The sequence below is a fragment of the Cervus canadensis genome, chromosome 13, assembly GCF_019320065.1.
Source record: "Cervus canadensis isolate Bull #8, Minnesota chromosome 13, ASM1932006v1, whole genome shotgun sequence".
Lineage (NCBI taxonomy): Eukaryota > Metazoa > Chordata > Mammalia > Artiodactyla > Cervidae > Cervus > Cervus canadensis.
This window is the reverse complement of record NC_057398.1, coordinates 45,786,254-45,793,231: the sequence shown is the minus strand read 5'-3', so window position 1 is coordinate 45,793,231 and position 6,978 is coordinate 45,786,254.

Genomic DNA, 6,978 nt, shown 5'->3' with positions numbered 1-6,978 from the left:
AATTACTTTTATGAAAAGATCAATAAGGTTAATAAATTTCTAGCTTTATTGATGAAAAAAGAAGTAAGACTCAAATTATCAATATCAAGAACAAAAGAAAAGCTATGTCTATAAACCTACAGATATAGAAGAATATTATGATTAACTTTATGCCACCAATTTATATGAAATAGAAAAATTCATTAAAATTCTATAAGCCAAAACTTACAAAAGATGAAATAGAAAACATGAGAACTCCCATATCCATTAAACACATTGAATTTTTAAAAAACCTTCTCACAGAGAAAACTCCAGGCCCAAATAGCTTCACTACTGAATTTTAATCGAACATTTAAGACAGAAACAATACCAATTCTATAGAAGATTTTTTTAAAGAAAACAGAGGAAAAGAAAATATTTTCTAATTCATTTTATGAGTAGTATAATATAACCCTGACAACCAAAATAAGGAATGGCACTTCTCACAGAACTAGAACAAATAATTCTACAATTTGTACAGAACTGTATAAGACTCTGAAAAGCCAAAAGAATCTTGAGATAGAAGAGCTGAAGGTGCCATGCGCCCTGACCTCAGACCATCCTGCAAAGCTACAATAATCAAAACAGAATGGTACTGGCACATAGATCAATAGGACAGAATAGAGAGGCCAGAAATAAGCCTATGCACTTATGGTCAATTAATCTACTACTAAGAAGACAAGAATATACAATGGAGAAAAGATGCTCTCTTCAATAAGTGGTGCTGGGAAAACAGGACAGTCACATATAAAAGTGCATTTAGAACTTTCTGTAACACCATACGAAGATAAACTCAAGATGGATTAAAGACCTAAATCTAAGACTGAAAAGGATAAAACTCCTAGGAGGAAAACATAGGCAGAACACTCTTTGACATAAATCATAGGAATGCACCTGTCTTCTAAAACAAAAGAAACAAAGGCAAAAGGAGACAAATGGGACCTAATCAAACTTAAAAGCTTTTGCACTGGAAAGGAAATCATTTACAAAATTAAAAGACAACCTGCTGAATGGGAGAAAATGTTTACAAATGATATGATCAATAGTCAACATATATAGACAGCTCATCCAACTCAATATCAAGAAAACAAGCCTCCCAATTAAATGACAGGCAGAACTGAATAGACAATTTTCCCAAGAGGAAATGCAGATGACCAACAAGCACATGAAAAGATGCTCAACATTCTAATCATGAGGGAGATGCAAATCAAAACCACAATGAGATATCACCTCACATTTGTCAAAATGGTTGTCATCAGAAAGAACACAACAACTGTGGCAAGAATGTAGGGAAAAGCAAATGCTCATATTGTATTGGTGGGAATATAAATTGGTGTGGTCACTGTGGAAAATAGTATGTATTTCTCAAAAAACCTTTAAGCAAAACTATCATATGACCCAACAATTCCACACCTGGGTGTAAAAAACAAACAAACAAAAAACTAATTTGAAAAGATATATGCATCCCAATTTTCACAGAAGCATTATTTATAAATGTTAAGCCATGAAAGCAACCCAAGTGTCCCTCAACAGATAAAGAAGGTGTGGTACACATACACACACACAATGGAATACTATCCAGCCATAAAAAGAAAAATTCTTAGCCATTTGCAACACCATGAATGGACCTGGAGGGTATTAAACTAAGTGAAACAAGTCAGACAAAGAAAGACAAATCCTGCATGTCACTTACACGTAGAATCTAAAAATTGCAACAATCTAATGAACATAACAAAAAAGAAGTGGGCTCACAGATAAAGAGAACAAACTAGTGGTTACCAGCGGGCAGATATAAGGAGGGGCAGTATAGGGGGAGGGGATTAAAAAGTACAAAAATAAAATAAGCTAGTAGGATATGTTGAACAAAACAGGGAATATAGCCAATATTTTATAATAACTATAAATGGAGTAAAACCTTTAAGAATTGTGAATCGCTATATTGTACCTGCAATATATATTATACATCAACTCTACTTCAATTTAAAAAAGATATTACAAAAATACTACAGACCAATATCCTTATGAACAGAGATTCAAAGTCTTTTCTAAAAATTTAGAAATTACATTCAGCTATATGTAAAAAGGTTGACACAATATGACCAAGTGGGATTTGTCCAAGAAATACAAGGTGAGTTTAACATTTTAAAAAAATCAACTAATGTAATTCACCATATTAATAGAACAAAGGTGAAAAGGCAAATAAGTATATCAATAGATGCAGAAACAGCTTTTAACAAAGTTCACATAAATTTATGATAAAAATTCTTAACAAACTAAGAATAGAAAGGAATTTTCTCAGTCTTATAAAAACTTGTACCTAACATTTTCCTTAATAGAGAAATACTGAAGTTTCCCCACAACCCACATCCCTTTACTACTTTTATTTGATATTACAATGAAAGTCCTAACCAGTATAAAAAAACAACAAAAATAATTAAAAAGTATATAGATTTGAATTAAAAAATAATCTTTATTTATAGATGACATAATCATATACATATGCAGCTTACACAAAAGTTGTTAGAAATTGATAGACTAATTTAGCAAAGTCCTAAGATACAAGGTCAATATGCAAATATCAGTCATATCTCTACATGCTAGTAACAAATAATTAGAAAATCAAATTTATGAAAAAGAACCATTTATAACAGCTTTGAAGACCATGAAACATGTAAGGATAAAATTAACAAATATATGTAGATTTATACATTGAAATTTTTAAAAATTGTTGAGAAAAAAATTTAAATACCTAAATCAGTGGTGAGATATGCCAGGTTTGTGAATGGAAATTTCAGTGTTTTTAAGATGTTAATTCTCCACAACTTCATCTAGAGCTTCAACAAAATTCCAATCAAGAATCCAAAGTATTACTTTTTTGGCAGGAATTGACAAACTGACTCTAAAATTTTTATGGAAGAAATAACCTAGAATAGACAAGACAGTTTTAAAAAAAAGGAACAATGTTCCTTCAAACTACCTGTTTTTAAAACTTGTTAGTAAACTATTATGGTCAATAGAGTATGATGTTGACATAAGTAAAGAATGTAAGTCAATAGTATAGAATAGAGAATTCAGAACTAAATGCACATGTATATGAACATGATTTTGATGTTGAAATAATAATAGCCTTTGCAGCAAAAGATACTGGAATAACTAGATATCAATACTAGGAAAAGAATGAGTCTCAATCCTTGCCTCACATCATACACAAAAATTTTTCCCAAATAGCTCACAGACCTAATTGCAATTGACAAAATTATAAGATGTTTAGAAGAAAACACAGGAAGAAATTTTTGCAAAGATTTGTTAGATATCCTACAACAAATGCATAAAAAATATTGATAAATTGGATTTCATCAAAATTAAGAAATTCTCCTCTTCAAAAAATACTGCTACTATACATAAAAATGGGCTCATCAGGCAAAGGATCTGCCTGTAATGCAGGAAACATAGGAGACACGGGTTCCATCCCTGGGTCCAGAAGATTATATAAAACAGATAAACAACAAGCATTTACTGTACAGCACAGGGAATAACATTCAACATCTTATAATAACATATAGTTGAAAAGAATCTGAAAAATATACACATAATATATATATATAACTGAATCATTTTTCTGTACACCTGAAACTGATATAATATTGTAAGCCAACTATAATTCAATAAAAAATAAAAATAAAGAACACATTAAGAAAATAAAAGGAAAGTCACCAGCTGGGAAACAGTAGTAGCATTTCATATGTCTAACAGAGGATTTATACCCAGAATATGTAAAGAACTTTACAACTTAATAACAAGAAGACAAACATTCTAATCAAAACAGGGAAATGATACAAGAAGACATTTCACAAAGGCAGATACATTCATAGCCAACAAACACATAAAAAGATGATCAACATCATTAAATTTAATCTAACACCTCCACGAAATAACACAATATACTCCCTAGGATGGTGAAAATTAATATCACTGATAATATATTCAGTATTGGTGAGCATGTGGAGGAACTGGAATTCTCATACATTGCTAGTGGAAGTATAAAATGGTACAATTGCTTTGGAAAAGTTTTTTTTTTTTTTTAATAAAGTTAAACATATGATGCACACGACCCAGCTATTCCATTCCTAGATATTTATCAGAAAGAAATGAAAACATATGTCCATCCAAAGATTTATATAGTAATGTGCATATTCATCACAGTCAAAAGCTGGAAACAGCTACAATATCAATCAACAGATGAACAAACAAATCATGCTACAGCCGTACAATGGGTAATCACCTAGCAGTATTATAGGACAAACAATCAATACACTCAACATAGGTGATTCAAAAGCAATATGGTGAGCATAAGAAGCTGGACACAAAAGAGTGCATATTGTATCATTCCATTTCTGTGAAATCCTAGAAAAGAGCATAACAAAGCAGAAATTACTAAAAGTAGATAGTTACCTGAGACTGCAGAAATGTGGTGGGGAGGCTGACCGCCAAGAGGCACAAAGGAGACTTGCACAGTGATGGAAATAATCTTTATTTTGACTGTGTCAGTGGTTACAGAGATCTATAAGTTTGTGTAAGTCTCTTGAAACTGCAAACTTAAAACAGAGAATTGTAGTTTATGTAAATAATACTTGAATAAACTTGATACAAAAAACTAGAAATTCAAATTCTAAAATATGACAGTTAGTTAAAACTTTTAGAAAAGTACGTATATGAAACTAAGGCAATACATCTGTAACCCAGAATTCTGGCCTGTAATTTACCAAGTACAGACTGACGAGTCCCTCTTGTCAACCACTGATGTTAAGTACAGTTGACTTTTGAACAGCTCAGGGCTTAGGGGCATCCACCTTCCTCACAGTCAAAAATCCACATTCCAGAATTCAACCAACTACAGATCATGTAATACTGCAGTATGTATTTACTGAAAAAAAATCTGTGTATAAGTGGACTTGCCCAGTTCACACATGTTACTATTATCTCCATTTTACAGATTGTGAAATGGAAGTCACATTACATATTTGCCCAATTTTACACAGCTGGTACATATAAAACTTGAACTCAAACCAAAGTTCCAAGTCTTCAATCCTTTGTCCATTCCATTCTATAATTAATATATATATATATTTATTTGCAGGCTTTTCTAGAAGACTTACTAATAATCCTAAGCCTCTCCTTCCTTAATGTTCTGAAGAAATTAACAAGCAAGTGATCTCAAACTACATATATTTTTTTCCTTTGTTGGACAAGAACAGTCTTAAAATTGTACATGGTCAGCACTCTCCCCTTGAGTTCTTTATATTTACTGTATTTGTAGTGGTTACTTGCATCTAAGCCTCTCCTCAATCCAAGTTTCTGTCTAGGTATTTCTTAATGATTTCCCTCACTTTGCACTCCCAGGATTAGTCTTTTACCCTTTATATCACATACTATTAACAAGTGTAACACGGCAGCCAAGGTTCTAACCTCCATATGTAACTAAAGGATAAAGAAGAATTAAATGTTATACAGTTAATTAATATTTTTTTTTAATATTTTATCTTCATAAAAAACTCTCCTTTTCTATACTATCTATTGGAAGGTGGGTCACTGGAAAAGGAGATACTTATCAAATGGCAAAATAATGCAAAATGATATTCATTAATAAGACAAATATAACAATTTATCTGTAAATTGTTATGCTCATAAATATGCATACACATATGTGCTGCAGATTTACTGAACTGAAAACAAACTTGGAACTCAGTAAAAGATTATATTAAAGTTCTGAATATATTTCTAAGTTAGAAGTATTAATCAACCTAGAAAAAATTTAAAAAAAAACCTTGATATAAAAAAAGCTAGGACACAAAACAAGTATCAATAACTTTTAAAGAATTGAAATCATACAAAGTATGTTCCCATATTTTGGAGAATTAAGAAACAAAATTCTAAGAAAAATCAGAACTCAAATAAAAATTATTTTGAACTAAAAGATTATGAAAAGATCACATCTCAAATGTGATATACACTAAAGAAGTCTTTAGAGAAAAGTGTATAGCCTTTTACACATAACTGGAAAAAAAGAAAGGCTGGAAATGACTTAGTTCATCATCTATCTCAAAAAGTTAGAACACTGGGAGATAGAAAATTAGAAAGAGAGCAGCAACTAATGAATTTAAAATGTTGGTAAAATTGACAAACTTCTGGTGAGAATCAATCAGGAGAGAGAGACACACAGAAAGAAAAAAAAAACACCAGAAATGAAAAAGATGACATTAGAGATTCTTCAGACATTAAAAAGAAAGTAAGAAGACACTGTCTTTAAAAACCTCATGTCATTAAATTTGGAAAGTTTAGATGAAAAAAACGCCTTAAAAAAATCATGATATATTCACAGAGTGGAATCTATAAGAATGAAAAATATAGCTACTCACAACAATATGTATGGATTTGAAACACATAATACTGAGAACAAGGAGAAACTTAAACAAAACAATCTCAGCTGTGGACTGACAAATTGGAGGAAATAATGAAAACCAAGGAAACGATTATTCAGGAAGACAGGATAGTATTTACTCTTGAGGGAGGAGGCTCCAGTTGGGGAAGACTACACTGGATTCAAGGTTGCTGCTCGTATTCTCTTACTGGGCCTGGATGGTAGTTATATAAGTGTTTGCTTTACAATCACTGGGCAATCTATATACATGCTTTAAGTACTTGCTGCAAAAAGTGTTTTGCAATTTTTAAAATTAAATTAATACATGACGAAAAAGAAAATCCCATGAATACTCATTTTGCACATATTAGTTCAATCTCTTTCTTTCTCTTCTTCTCATGCAAATATAGTATGTTGTACACTGACTATGAAAAAAATACATTCTTTTCTGAGCGAAGCACTGAGCTGATTTTGTCTCCTCTTGGAATTAAAATTTTGATTGCTATAACAAGGTTGCTGCTGCTGCTCATTTGCCTCTGACT